Below are 16,092 nucleotides of genomic sequence, written 5' to 3'. Positions count from 1 at the left end.
ATTCAAAATACGTTGCACACTGAACGTTCATAAATCAGAGTTAGTGTTTTAAATATGGTGGCGATGGTGTTTGTGCGAACTTAGGATGGTTTGATTATTTCTTAACACTAATCCAGCGACCATTGTAAAGAAGCAATACACCCTAGCAAAGATGTTCGTGCAAAGTTTTCTTTAATTTGTAATTTGATGATTTAGACTTCGCTATGATGAAACAGATATTAACCTCTAGCGTCCACTTAGTGTCAGGTTATCACAAACATCCACTAGTGGCAACAAGGAAGACATCCAGGAGAGATGCATTATGGTGAGGTATACCCATGTCAAACATCGGAGTCAAGCAGTACAACTAGTGGAGGAGGAGAGACATGGACAAGACGGGATGCATGACTTAAAAGTATATTATTTTGCAACTTATGATCAGTACAGCGTATTTACTGACTTTTGCAGCAGATACGATTAACACTAGTGGGAAATTTCCAGTTAAAGTCCCAAATGCCGTCGTTGCCTACAACAAGTCGTATAAGCCAAATAATTTGAAAAATACTGAATCGTGAAAGACATTGGTCGTACACATTGTTGAGCTTCATTAAAGCGAGGGAATCTCGACGTTTCATCACACTATGGGGGCCCCGAGTGGCCGAATGGTCTAAAGCGATCACCGTTGATGATCACTGCCGTTTCACCTGTCTGCATGGGTTCGAATATCGGGTTCGGCCAATGTGCGTATGTGAGAAAGCTCGGCAGTAGCTTCTCGTGCGTCTGTGGTTCTTTCAAGGGTTTTCCATTGTTCTTCCTCCACCATTTACACTGGCCGCCATGTATAGCCTATCTTGTGCTAAAAAAAAATGGCGTTAAATTCTACAACATCATCACATTATGAGCCATGTAATTTCTCCCTCGAACTGAGAAACCATGTTATTTCTCACGTGTGTACGAATTAATCCGATGTTGGGTCAACCGGATTCAGTCGAAGGCTAGAACACAAGATTTGATGACGTCACCGTTGTAAACATAAGTTAATACCACGCTATGTCGGACTATCTTTAGCCCAAGCATGCTCTTCAAATTATTTCAGCGCTCCACCTGGTAACCAATATTCGCTCGAACATTATTCATATATAATGCAAGCTTTTCTGCTCAGATCAGGTTTAAAAAAGCGGGCCAACCTCTTTCTATATCCAAGTATCAATTTGTGCGCCGATTGCGAATGTTGTTATTGATTGGTTAGTCGCTAACGGAATTCGTCGAATGTATCACATCCCTACCTTTAGAGTACTCCCGGAAAAGTACAGCATTACGAGCGACGTCGTTGACGGAATTAAGAGGTGCCACCTCTTAATTCTAAACTGAATATTTGAACGGCGTTTAAACCTAAGGTCCTTATCATTTCAAAGAACGGTTTATGTCAGATAGCTTTTTTAACAAATAATTTTCTTCCTTCCAAACGTTAGTCAGATTGGAAGAGTGGTGGAATTTACGGCATTGGGGCTTGAAACAAACGTCGTAAGGATACCCTATCAATATCAACAAGAGGCGAAGAGCGTTCAAAATGAGATGGCTGAAGTTGGCGTGGTTAAACTGAGTTCTAATCTCTGTTCTTTTCACTTAGTTACAAACCAGGCAGAAAATAATATGGTTGATTAGTTACTGTGTTGATTTCCCAAAGCTTAAAAAACTCTCTCACACCCAGTAACGAAAGTAGAGCATACCCTTGCGTCTATGAAAGAGACTTCCTGGTTTATTTCCTTGGTATTATCTCCCTAACCGTCGAACAAGGTTAAAATCGTGTGTAGACGATTCATTTGCCAAGAGTGCCATCCAATAAAGCCTTAAAGGAATTTGTCACTGTAGTTTGAACAGGTGAAATTATTGCAACAGATGTACTTTACCTACCACGCTAGGGGGAATGGAATACCTTTTGATCGTACAAGACTATCTTACAAAGTCTGTAGAGATGTACGCTGTAGCTGTCTGGCAGGTCAGAAACCGGAAAGGGGGTAACCTGAACGCGCAGACTACACCATTATTCAGAGTGAAAATTGTGAACATGTCCCTTCTAGTAACGACTGGTGTCAAGTAGGCGGAAAACATTACCCGATAAACCCGATGAGGAAGATGGTGGTGCTAAACAACAGGACGATCTTCTTGAACCTATTATGGATGAGCAGTGCTGGATTAATGTCTTCCAGGGCCCTAAGTACTGAAAATATCACTCCCCCCCACACACACAAAATGTAACTCAATAGTCGTACATGCGGATCGATATGGTCATATATAATACATTTAATTTTATCACCAGCAATTAATTTTATATTTGTCTGCTGCCCCTGTCGAGCTGGTGCCCTAAGCACGTGCTTAGTGCGCTCATTGGGCAATACGGCACAGCGGATGAGCCTGGGGCACAAACAAGTTGCTGGTTGAAGGAATGTGTGATAAATTATGTGCTTCGCCCTTCCCTCGTGTTCTTTTTCAAAACGGGGAGACTTTAAATAGTGTGATGAAGTGTTTGTGGACTCTCATTGTATTCTGAACGGAAACATGCCATGATAATTCCTTCTCGTATACTATCAGTGTTATAAATATTTGATATTCAAAACTGAGTAAAACGCGATGACATTTTTATACGTTTTTGGAAGTTCGATTAAATTAATCAGACATAGACGAAATTGTTACCACGCGTCATACCCAATAAATCGAGCCAATATCAATTTAAAACTAATCTTCAATACCAAAGCGTTGCGTAATATATTTTATAAATGCGTATACAATCAGGAAAACGATCAAAAAATGGATATGCGAAATATATAGCATATTTTAGACGTTTCGCCCCATATACAGCCTAGCCACAGACTTTGAATTAGGGCCAGTCAAATATTTCAAATTAGGGGAAGGGTCGGTCAGTTATGTCGTATTATGGGAAAGGTTGGTCAAATATGTTTTATTTTGTGAAGGGTAAGTCAGCTATGTTATATTAGGGGAAGATTCTGTCAAACATGTTATATTAGGGGAAGGGTCTGTCAATTATGTAATATTAAGGATTTGTTTGATGTTCATTTAAGTAAATTTCATACATTTGCAACCGAAAGACTTGATCTTACTGATTACGTTTCAAACAAGGGATTCCTTTCCTCGGTTGTAATTTAATCGGCTTAGGAAGATAATAGTGGAATCATTTCAAATGGATATAATATGTCGACAAATATCGTACTCCACGTGTCAGGATATCAAATTCAGTGTTAAGAGTTTATGTGCTTCCCATGAGTAGACATGTTACAATACTGCCATATGCGTGTGAAACATAATGAACGCAAGGTCACTGCACTCAGACTACATGCCTTTTTACAACACTTTCCAAAACACGCATACTGCATCACGTAAGCTCATGACAAGGTTTTACTTAACATTATTCACACGAATAAAAAGCCTTATCACACGTTCACGACCATTCCCATGCAATTAGACTATGAGATGGAATGATTGTGCAAAACCAGTAATATGAATTCATATATTTCAATTCACATCATCACATATATAATGTGATATTATTTTACACAGCCTGTACACATTATATTACATTGATGCACCATACTACAGCTAAAGCACTTGTGCATATCGGTCTTGTTTCCATTTTTCACACAGTGAATTGTAAACTTGAGATCGCTTTTGTAAAACTGAGATCACTTGTGCCTCTAAATTAGTGAATAGTACTGGTTTAAATCAACATTTTCGTCTCATGCAATGTAATTTCTTTCCAAACTGGACAGTAGTCTGTGTTCAGATGTCAGAACAAATTCATGTACATGTTGGAGTGGTTCTGTGTGTGTGTGTGTGTGTGTGTGTGTGTGTGTGTGATTCGGATTTTTAACGTAGCTTTAACAATTTTTCAGTCATATCGCTACGATGTCTGCAGTGTGACAGTTTATAGTGATGTCCAGCACTGGGGCATCATGCCGCAGACATGTAGCATGATGTCCAACCCAGTCACATTATCCTGACACCAGGCCGACCAGTCCTAACACTAACCCGTTAATGCTGAGCGCCAAGCGAGGCAGCTGTTAGTACCTTTTTGTAAGTCTTTGGTATGACTCGGCCGGGAATCGAACCCACGACTTCCCGCATCCGAGGCGGATGCTCTAACCACTAGACCACCGGAGCGGTTCTGAAATCTCTCTCTCTCTCTCTCTCTCTCTCTCTCTCTCTCTCTCTCTCTCTATATATATATATATATATATATATATATATATATATATATATATATATATATATATATCTGTCTAATCTATCGATCTATCTCTATCGATCGATCGAGGAAATAAATATGATTACTATAAATGAAACAATACTGGAATGAAAAATGGCAAATTACTCAGTAACGGATAAAGTAATACTTTTACCACAAAAAAAGTTTAACCTGCGTCTTTATTCATGATGAATAGGCCGCTGATGTGTCCTAGTGAATAGAGCGTTCGCCTCAGATACGGGAGGTCGTGGGTTCGATCACCGGCCGAGTCACACTAAAGACATAAAAATGGTACTAACTGCTGCCTCGTTAGGCGGTCAGCATTAAGATGATAGTGTTAGGACTAGTCAGCCTCGTGTCATGATAATGTGACTGGCTACATGTCTGCGGCATGATGCACCAGTGTTTTTTCTGGGTTTTTTTTTAATCACTATAAGCCGCCACGCTGCAGACATCGTAGCGATATGACTGAATTTTTTTTACAGCTACGGCAAAAATACTAATCACACACACACACACACACACACACAAACACACACACACACACACACACACACACACACTCCGGTGAACCTGTAGCAATATGCTTTAATATGTTATTATGGAATCTAAATAATGAACGATTTTCTTACCGTGTTGATAGCTGTGGCGCTGGCTGTGTCGGGTTGTTTAGTATTCAGTGTATTTGTGTCGCTTAAAGATAGGTCAGACCGGTAGGTCTAGAAGAATTACTTTGAATACAATTTGTGGCAGCTACAGAAGACTGAAAAAACATTCTGTGGCAGAATTAAGCATATTTTACAAATTTCGAAAACGAATTTGAAAAAAAAAATCGTGTATCCGACATGCATTGATGCATGTAATTTTATGTACATGTAGTGTTATTTCTGTATATTATACGAGTATTCAAGTGGGTATGGGTTGGATCACTTCAAAGTCATAAGCTATACTTATTCATTTTATTACATCAGACATTATAGATTATTAACCTGAATCACGTCTTGGAGTGTTTATACCTATAATAAATATATATATGCACACCTCGGTCTGTAATTTGTGCATATGGTCCAGGACCGCTTACCGTTTACACAATCTTTCCCGATAGTACAACATCAAACTATTAAATAAAATTAATTTCCATATAACCTGAAGAAGCCTCATATTTTATAGTTAAGCCCAGCGTGGTCCAAAGTAGCATTTGCCACTGAAGATATGGGAGTGAAATGTACGAATACCGAGTTAATCAGCTCTTGAAATGGATAATATCGGCTTCGCACTGGTGTATATTAAGTGATGTTGTGAAGGAGTATTATGTACGTTATGAGTTAAATGTGTCGGGTTCAATAGATGTATCATAGATCGTTCAGACAAACATATAGTTACGAAAGTTACGAAATGTCTAACACGATATTCATGTCAGCTATCAATCGATAGTTTTTTGTTGTTTTTTTTTTTTCTTTCATTTTACATAAGGTAAGGCAACATCTAGATTTGATATATCGCGTATATCCATAAGTGTGGGAAAGCTTAAGCAGTTCTTGCATTGGTTTACCGTACGATTCGCGACTTAATCAATAAGCTATTATTTTCAACGGTCCAATCAGGATTAAATAATAAAGAACCGTCGTAAGGCAGTCATTTTACGTCAGGTAGGATGGAGCGCGTGTACCAAACCTGTCAATTATCTTACGTGATAGGCCACACCCAGTTTACAGTATCTAATTTTGATCAGAGTGGCTCATATATAAAACGTAGGCTTCGTCCCACATACAGCACAAATAGGAGACGAATAGCATAGCTGAATGAAAGTTACAATCAGGCAGAAGACATTGTACACTGTCACTGTACTATAGACATCGCAGCAGAAGCGCCTATCGCCATTATTGGAAGACGCATTGTGAAAATTCATCTATTGACTCTTTCAAGGGTTCATGCGTATAGCAAGTTGTGAGAATAGATCTAAATTGGCTCATGAATATAAAAGACATGAAGAACGTTCATTTTAATAATAAAATGATGTTGACAGTTTTGTTAGTTGCGATGTTATGCAGCGAATCTGTACTTTCAATGCCTAACACGTTGTTATGTGACAGAAATGCACGATGCCTAAATGGAGGACGGCTGTTAATTCCAGATTCTATATTTGGTTACTGTCGGTGTATTTGTCCCGGCGAGTATGCTGGTCCGAGATGTCAGTTCACACGGATAAGAAGGCTAAAACGTCTGGTCACTATAAAAGATACTGTGGAAAATATCGTCATAAAAATGTTGCAGGGAAGGTGATGGATTGAAGTATGCATCCTAGGTAAGACATGATAAGTATGTTAATATTCTACGTATAATAAATGGTCAAAAGAAAATCAAAGTAAATGCTGCTTCTTTATATCTTAATTAGCTTGCGGGGCATTTTTCACCAATTTAGTAGATTTTCTTTCTAATGAAATCTCAGTTGATTAGTTTTCACAAAAAAAAATTAAATATAACTCTTCTTCTATAAATCCTATCTCCTCCGAACGTCACTTCAGTGCCGATACATTTTTTATTATCCATCATTTTCTTGAAATATAATGCAGTTTAGTTTCTTACCTAGCTGTCAATAAAGATATAGCAAACACGTGTCAGAATAATCAGGCCTGGCCCTAGGATGTGCGGGGAACAGCAAGCGATGAGAGCGGATCCCCAAGCAAAAAATTGCATTGTCTGAAAGCAAGGGGCCGAAGGCGGTTGCCTCGTTCACCTTGCCGTAGGGCCGGGCCTGAGAATTATGAAGGACATAAATGTGGTACACTTTGATGAAATTCACAAATTGTTACATTATTTATTGTTTCCAACTTTGCCGTCGTCATCATTGCTACTTTCTGTCGATAACCAAACTTATTTCTAGGACTTTCTTTGCATATTCAGTGTATAATATTTTGTATTATTATCGATTCTAACAGATAAACGGAGAATCGTGCGGGGGTGTCTGTGGCGGAACTTCAACGAAACTGACATGAGAGATAATCTCTCAACTAGAACATACACACATCATGGAGGATAGTAATATTCTGATTGTAAGTGTGAACTGTTATGTACTCATAGTTTATTTGACAGATTAACGGATGTAAAGTAAATACATATGTGAGACGATACTTTGCGATTGAACATGACACTGTTTGAGACCATTTTTCAGCAAAAATCCGGTAGTTTGCGACGATAGAGATTTGTTTCATGACTTCAGTAACGACACATTTCTAGTTTTACAGACTACTATATTTAAAGCCCTATTTCTAACAAAGAAATATAAATTGGCATGAAATTGATCTGAGTTATGCGTGCTAGGTGAGCATTTTGTATTAGAAATACAAAATTTTGCGATGTTGTTCTCTTTAGGAAATGAATGTAAATTTATTGACAAAAATAGTATAGATCAGTGGCGTCGCTAGGGTTGGTGTCACCTAGTGCGGTACCTCATGTTGTCATCCCCATGGACCTCCTTCCGTAACAGATCATACATAAGCCTTAGTAATGTCATTTTGGTGTCATCCCCTCTGATGGTGTCACTCGGTGCGGTCCCCCCCCCCAGTGACGCCACTGGTATGGAGGTCATATAATTTGCAAATTTAAGATTAGTATAATCTGAAAAACATACTGTTTCGAAGTTTCGAATTTTCAAACTATTGAACTATTTAAGCGCGATTGTGAAACCAAATAACCGTAACAATTACACACAAACAGACTCACGCACGCAGACATATATAAATATATATATATATATATATATATATATATATATATATATATATATATATATATATATATATATATATATATATATATATATATATATATATATATATATATATATATATATATATATATATATATATATATATATATATATATATCTGTGTGTGTGTGCTGGTAAAGAAATAGCCTTCCTGAAATAAATAAGATACCATTCAAGTTGGAGTTTTTTTAAATCAAAATTGTATACGTTTTTATTAAGTCGTAAATCTTCAAAATAATACAAAAACCATTTTGCACTTAGTTTTAATTTCCCTAAATATTGATTTTGCTTTTATCTTTTTACAGAAAACTACCTGAGATGGGAATGTACCAACAAAACGATAAGCCAAAAAGAACAACTGAACCAGAACTAAACAAAGAGAGTGCTAAAACGTGATACAGAACAAAGAAGTGAGACCTTGCCAGTTTATGAGATGTCTTTCTTCAGAACGGATCTTCAAAGAAACAGAGATTTCTTAAAGATATAGATCAATCAGGAGAAGAGTACTCCTTAATACTGGCGATAATTAACGAACCTGATGAGAAGTATACCCGAGACACCCCACATGGACAACATTCTGATCATTTAGTTTAGTTTAAAACATGTCAACACGATTATATGTAGACCATTCAATATATACTCGCTCTAACATTATTGTGTATAAACAGTAAAAGTGAATTTTAGTACAATTTTCTGCTACATTAGCATGTAGCTTGTTCGTTGTTGGAATAATAGACAGTTATGGGCTTCTGTTGAGTTTATATATATATATATATATATATATATATATATATATATATATATATATATATATATATATATATATATATATATATTTATTTATTTATTTATTTATTTATTAGCCTGTCACAAGTTATATTGGCCGATTCAGAAAGCTTCAGCCAATATCTACATTACACAGCTTAATTAAAAAAATCTGTTGAGCAAAACGAAAGTCCGTAATTGTATCATTGTTCTCATAGCGTAATTTAGCAGTATGAACACACGAGCGGGTTAAGTTGTTTTGTGGCGGATCTGATATCACCGTTGGGAAATCAGTAGATCCTATTTCTGTTGATTGAGTGTAGCACGTTCAATAAACCGAAGTTTATATAAGTTAAAATGAAAGAAAGAAATTTAGGTAACTACATTTTAATGGAAAACTACAACCGAGCTTTTACTGAGCGAAACTTGTACGACATTAGGAAGCCGGAATCATTAGTAACAAAAGGGTTTATAATTTTCACACTTTGTTCTTCGAAGGCATTTATTATGTACCCGGTTTTTAATTTTGGACTGATTCAAACATGACCCATATTTTCTTCCAATGAAACGCACGGAGAAAAAGAGGTACTTTTTCACAATATATACCCCATTTTAAGGTCTGCACGTTTCGTCAATAATAGCATTTTATAATGTAATGTTTCAACTGACGCTGGACTGATTATTTAAATTGCAACACCGAATTCAGATATTTATCGATTGAAATAAATGCATCTTTTCAGTTCATTATTTTTTAAATAATCAAAGAAAAAATACTTAACTCAACTGGAAGAGACAACTGTATGCAAAAAAGTCAAAGGAAAAGAAACAAAAACACAATAATTCACATGCGCATAGCAGCGCGAACTTGGTAGCATGTTGTGCACGTGTTGTGTTATGTGATACAATGCAACATGGAGAAGTACTGTCCGATTCTGACAACGCTGAATGCATAGAAAAAAAATAGTGTAAATAGAAACAGTATTTTTTGCTCATCGTGATCTGACTTGGTCATTACTTAATTATATGAGATATGGCATTACTCGTTACCTCGGTGAATCGTAGCGCTGTGGACTGTCTCTTGTTGAATAATGAACAAGAAACTATTTATTTAAATTGTTGTAATGTTCACAACAGCTACACTGTACACAAAAATTAATCAAGTCGATACAAGTATGTGACATCTGTTGAAAACCATTAGCGAGTTAGGACCTGACGGACTGCATAATGCGGACTCTTTTCTATTTCCGAATTCCGACGTGAGCTCAAAATGTGTACCCTAATATAATGAATGACATATACACATATTTCAAAGTATTTCATTAGAGTATTATACGAATTTTACCGAGCAAAATTTATAAATTATTAAATACTCATTCAACTATTAATTTCAACTACCGTATATACTCAGTTATAAAGCTTATCCAACTGCAAACTGTGTAGAACCATATCTGCTGTCGCTTAATAAAACGTCCGTTTTGAATCTATGGAGTTTGAAGTGATCAGAAGAAACGAACAAATTTCCTTATACATATACAAACATCTACCGTCACATAATCCACTGGCAGATCAAAGCCTATGTCATTTGCGAGTAAATACGGTACCTGTCTTATGAACTAGCCATTTATGTTATTCACTAGATACACGAGCATTTGGATTGGCATATCTTCTCACGGCATATTTTTTTGTAAGGGTTTGTGCAATATAAAACTGGGTTACAATAGCTTGTAATTATGTTTGTTTATTTATTTATTTATTTATTTATTTATTTATTTATTTATTTATTTATTTATTATCTGATTGTAACAATGTATGATAGAGACAATAAACAAAACTGATTCCAAGTTTTGTCCAGTTTTACTAGTCATATAGTTTGTACATTATTTTACTTTCTCATTCCTGTATGTGAAGATTTTTGAAGATTATTTTGTGCAATGTTTATGCACAATTTCTTATCTTGCTTGATGCAAATAAAAATTATTTTTATATGAAATAATTTTTCACGGTTTTGATTATTATTTATGATAATAATAATAATAATAATAATAATAATAATAATAATAATAATAATAATAACGATAATAATAATAATGGTTATTATTATTATTATTGTTATTATTATTATTATTATTGTCATTATCATCATCATCATTTGTTATTATTATTACTATTATTATTATTTAACTCGGATACCACATGTAGTCATACAAGATCAATCTGCCATGTGGTTTATCAGTTTTTGTAAAAGGTTATGTTATTAAAGTCACTGATACATTCCTACGTATGCTCGCACGCGTATACACACATTTCAACTGGACTGAAATCATGCAACTATAGTGTTCAACAGGTAAATATATAATCAGTATACTATACACAGGTTTACACATTTCGTCATGTCAGAAGTCATATATGCATGCATATAATAAAAATGCACATATTATTTCTGGATACAAAGATAAAGGTTTGTATTAGGAGGCTTTAATATATTATTTCAGATGGTCAAGAAAAAATAATTATTTAATGGGGTTTTAAACGAAACAACGGGTATTGAATTGCACATCCTCGTGTGGTTAAGGAATTCTAAAGTTAGGTGTCGATACAGTAAAAGTGTCCTTGAAATGGCATTTTGACGACCTCGGATTCTTGAGTTCGTTGTTAGTTGTTCAGATTACGCTCCGTATTTGTTAATCGTTCAGTTAGGTTAGAGACGTAATCTGGAGAAAAATCTTTAGAGAATTTTATGGCACGATTCCTTTAAAATAAACTATACTTTTTTGTATAGGTGGACAACATATAAGTGACAACAAAACATTCGTAAGAGTCGCAAGAATGCTATGAATCTACGGCCTTCAACTCAGTAACATAAACGAGCGATAACCAACACGTTTTGTAAAATTCAACAGAATACAAATTGAAAGTTCTTGAAGAACTTAGAGCATTGTGAATTACATCCGAAATATTCCTACAAGAACGTTACATATTTCCTGGAATGGGGAGGATGGTGTTAGTAAATGATAGTATGTTAAATGAACTTCTATCTCTTGGTGAAGGGGAGTGGGGAAAATAAATATCCACTAGTCCAAGAACAGAAAAAGAAAATGAAAGTAGCATTTTCCGATATTTTGATTACTGTTGGCAATTAATTAGTATTCAGAACAGGTTATCTGGAATTGCTATGTATTTTTAGAACAGCATTGACTGGATATGTAGGAAGTGTGTCAGTGTGTGTGTGTGTGTGTGTGTGTGTGTGCATGTGTCTGTGTGATTTGGATTTTTAACCTAATTTTAACAATTTTTCAGTAATATCGCTACGATGTCTGCATTTTTGCAGTTTATAGTGATGTGCACTGGAGCATCTTGCCGCAGACATATAGCATCATGTCCTACCCAGTCACAATATCCTGGCACAAGGCCGACCAGTCCTCACACCAACCTCTTAATGCTGAGCGCCGAGCAACGCAGCTGTTAGTAGCAATTTCATAAGTCTTTGCTATGACTCGGCTGGAGTTCCAACTCGCGGCCTCCTGTATCTGAGGCGGACGCACTAACCACTAGGCTTCCGGAGCGATCCGGAGAAGTATGAAAGAGGAATCCTTAAAAACGATTCTTCCTGGTAAACAATGTGTACATGTTGCACTATACAGAAAATAAAATAATGAGACACATATCCTTTTCTGTCCCTCATTCAGACAGCATTTGACTGAATACTTGTCCTCAAAAAGATTGATTGAAATTTTGGTATAAAAGGTCAGTATGTTACAAACCTATATGAAGTGCTGCACACATGCACATACTGAAGGTAATTCGTCATACTGTAAATAAAATACATAATGAGAAACTTTCTTCACTAAAGAACAATCAATCGTAATAAGCTTTGATTAATTATTATCTTTTGTTTACAACACGTATAAAGAATTGAAATTATAAACTGCAAGAAAGGAGGTGTTAATATCATTACCGACATATTCGTTCTGTGAATGAAAATCAACAAATAAAATGTAGACATTTCTTAATTAAATATCCCTCTAACTAGGTTCTGAAAACCAAAAGGTATAAAAAGTAAATAATGGATGACTGTGACTTAGAATACCTAATGAGTGTTTTATACCCACTTGCACAAGCTGACCATTGGATGCATACGTAGAATGACGGATAACATTATTTTTACTCAGTTCATTTTTGCCAGAGAGAATTGAATACAAAACATGACGATCGCAAGGTACTGAGTGGTCATATATATAAATTTATTTTTCAATATAGTACGATATCCGGTCTAAGTATTAAATAAAGGCTAATGTCTCCGGTATGAAAATCACAGCCAATACTTGTACTTTATTGAAACGTAATTATTCATGAATTTGTTGAACACAAGTGAATGAAAAAGACGGACCGAATAGAAATATATATATAGGACAGTTCAGGTGGGTAGGGGTTAATTGGTGATAAAGGGCTGATTAGCAATGATTACAACTTATAATTCTGGTACCATTTAGCAACGTCCTGAGCCAGTTTAATTATCATAACACAGCAGATGATTATAAGATTTTGCCATAGTTGCTCTCAGCCTATATACTATATTACTAAAGACATTTAATACATCCAAAAGCCCCCAAAGGTAATAAGAAGTTAATTATGTCTACCCAGTAAGCAAATCGGAAATCATTCACAAATGCTCACGTTGAACCAATGGTGCAAAGTGGGCACCATTGTCGCAGAAAATAGTGCCCACTTCACACCATTGGTTCAACATGAGCATTCTAAGCATGAAATTAATGTGCAGTTGTTATAATTCATAATTTGAAATATGATATACCAACATTTAATATTTCTTAAAAAGTGTACGAACAAACAGACTGGTTGCTATACCCATTGCATTAAAATTTCAGCATAATGAAAATGAAACGTAAACCAGTCTGCCACCGTTTTGAAATATCGGATTTCCCATTACCGGGCCAACATACGCTGGTAGCTACATAGGGGCCGGGGACTAGGCCAGATACACGGTTAAGTACGAATGCTATAATATACGTTACATATGCGCGCACATGAATTTACTTCGTAACATATTAAATCATTTAATGAGAACTAATGTACGAGTATGTTGTTGTTAATATTAATACTTTTATTATTATTATTATTATTATTATTATTATTATTATTATTATTATTATTATTGTCAGTTTCGAACATGACTCTGTATCGGACAAGACAAATCTCACTAAATTTTTAGAACTCCAGTGTTACTTATTATTCTATGCATGCAACATACAGTTGAATTCAGTTTGTCTATCCAGTGATTAATAAATGGCTAACTTGAAACAGCATATAGTCTAGGTGTTGGCATGACGTTATATCACATAGTTCTGACTGTCCGTAAAATTTAGAATAAATACTGAAACGTACCATATATGTATAGGTTACTGCATTTGTATGGGATAATATGAACGAGTTTTTCGGATGTAAATACTGCACGACCTTGGGAGTGAAGTATATCCATCCGACAAAATGAGTTCATATTTTCCCATACAAATGCAGTAACCTTTTTATTATACGCTCATTTTCTTATTCTACCTAATGCTCAATTATATTAACAAAATACACTACAAGAAATAAAGTAACTGAATGTATGCCGTATTCCAAACTAAATACACAAGCGCAGATTCATCATTACACAACAACAACATTATTACTGCTCACATAACTCCGCACAGATAAATTTGAACTTAGTCACGCGCTCAACATAACATTCGAAAGAAAATGACGTGTCTAATTAAAACTGAATTTTGGAGTCATATTGTGAATGAATGCGCATTGCAACAACTTTTTCATTTGATCTGGAATGAATAGATATTGGGTTTTTTTTTGTTTTTGTTTTTTTCGATTCTACGAAATGTCGTGATTATGGACTGATTTATATGTGACAATTCCACATGAAATACATCGGACTGAAGAAGCTATGGAGAAGCGTGTTGCCATATGCAAATGTGTTTCTGTTTCTCTCATTGAATATTTGAAATCATAATGTGGGGAAAGATATATATATATATATATATATATATATATATATATATATATATATATATATATATATATATATATATATATATATATATATATATATATATATATATATATATATATATATATATATATCGCCAGATGATCTGATACGTAAGTACGGATTGTACATGTTTATAGATCGCCAGATGAGCTTTTGCAAGATTAAACGAGTATGTAATAAAGATTGAATGCAAAGATGAGTTTATTTTCAAGATAGGGTAATCATATGCAGGGAAAATTAGGCACTCTTGTATTTTATAACAATCATAATCTGTTATCATAACCTATATCCATAAAGGAGGATATTTAATTAAAATAACCATGAAAATATTTTCATGTTTATAGTGGCTACGACTGTGTAGCATGTGTGCGATAACTTGTTGTTGGTCGTATTTTCGCCAGGACCAAGTCATTTGGTTGGATCGCAGGAACACCAAAACTATATTATAGCCCTTAATATATTTACTAATTTCAGCCTTTTCGTCCAAACTACCACACTTTGTTTCAGTCGCAGTCTACAGTGCCATGTTTGTTGTTAAAATACGTTGTAACAACACATTCGATTAAACCTATATATACACAGACCAGCAGTCAACATATTGGAAATGTCAACATCGAGAAAAATGTCACAAACTCATCTGGTTATTGATTGTTATCCCAGGTTGTTGTCTTCTTCTCCGGGTACATGTATATCCAAAACTAAGCATAGCGTTGAAACTAAACTTTAGAACAGTACCACATAAATAAACGTATTTTTAAAAATAGATGATGTTATGTATATTTGAGTTAATTTATATTTGATTTAGTTGAATTGTTTGTAAGTTTTAAACTTTTATTTTTAATTTCATTTCATATCGAAGTAATGTAATTTTGTTTACTAGGGATTTTATATTTTCCAGAACATTCAGTTTAACCTGAATGTTTTCATAAACACATAGTAATATAAACACTGTTTCTATTTTTGATTTAGTTTCCGACCTTGATTCAGGTACCACTGAGACAAGTAAAAAAAATCTGTCTATTTTTATTTTTTTCGAAGAATAAAATGATTGGTTTTTATCAAGATCATACAGCCTCCATTTCGCAATTCTGGGTTTTCCGAAATTGCGCGTTATTTAGATTTAAAGTGATGTTTAGAGAGATATTTTTCTCAGGTTGGGCTTTTACCTTGGACACTCGAAAAGTGTTTGTTTGTGACCAGTTTGGAGTTATATTGTATTTTTTATTCAAATTATTTGAATTATAAAAGATTAATTCTTTC

At 34.9% G+C, this 16,092-nt stretch overlaps 1 long non-coding RNA gene across 1 annotated transcript; it reads left to right on the top strand.

Moving 5' to 3' along the window:
- The first annotated feature begins 5,553 nt into the window (after positions 1-5,553).
- Positions 5,554-10,756, top strand: LOC149782536 (uncharacterized). The gene is made up of 3 exons (XR_016414380.1): positions 5,554-6,545; positions 7,180-7,293; positions 8,315-10,756. It is a non-coding gene; the product is annotated as an uncharacterized LOC149782536 (long non-coding RNA).
- Positions 10,757-16,092: the final 5,336 nt, after the last annotated feature.

This window comes from Sinohyriopsis cumingii, chromosome 15, assembly GCF_028554795.1.
Source record: "Sinohyriopsis cumingii isolate HCF-2022 chromosome 15, ASM2855479v2, whole genome shotgun sequence".
Taxonomy (NCBI): Eukaryota; Metazoa; Mollusca; class Bivalvia; order Unionida; family Unionidae; genus Sinohyriopsis; species Sinohyriopsis cumingii.
This window is presented reverse-complemented; position numbering and strand designations above follow the sequence as displayed.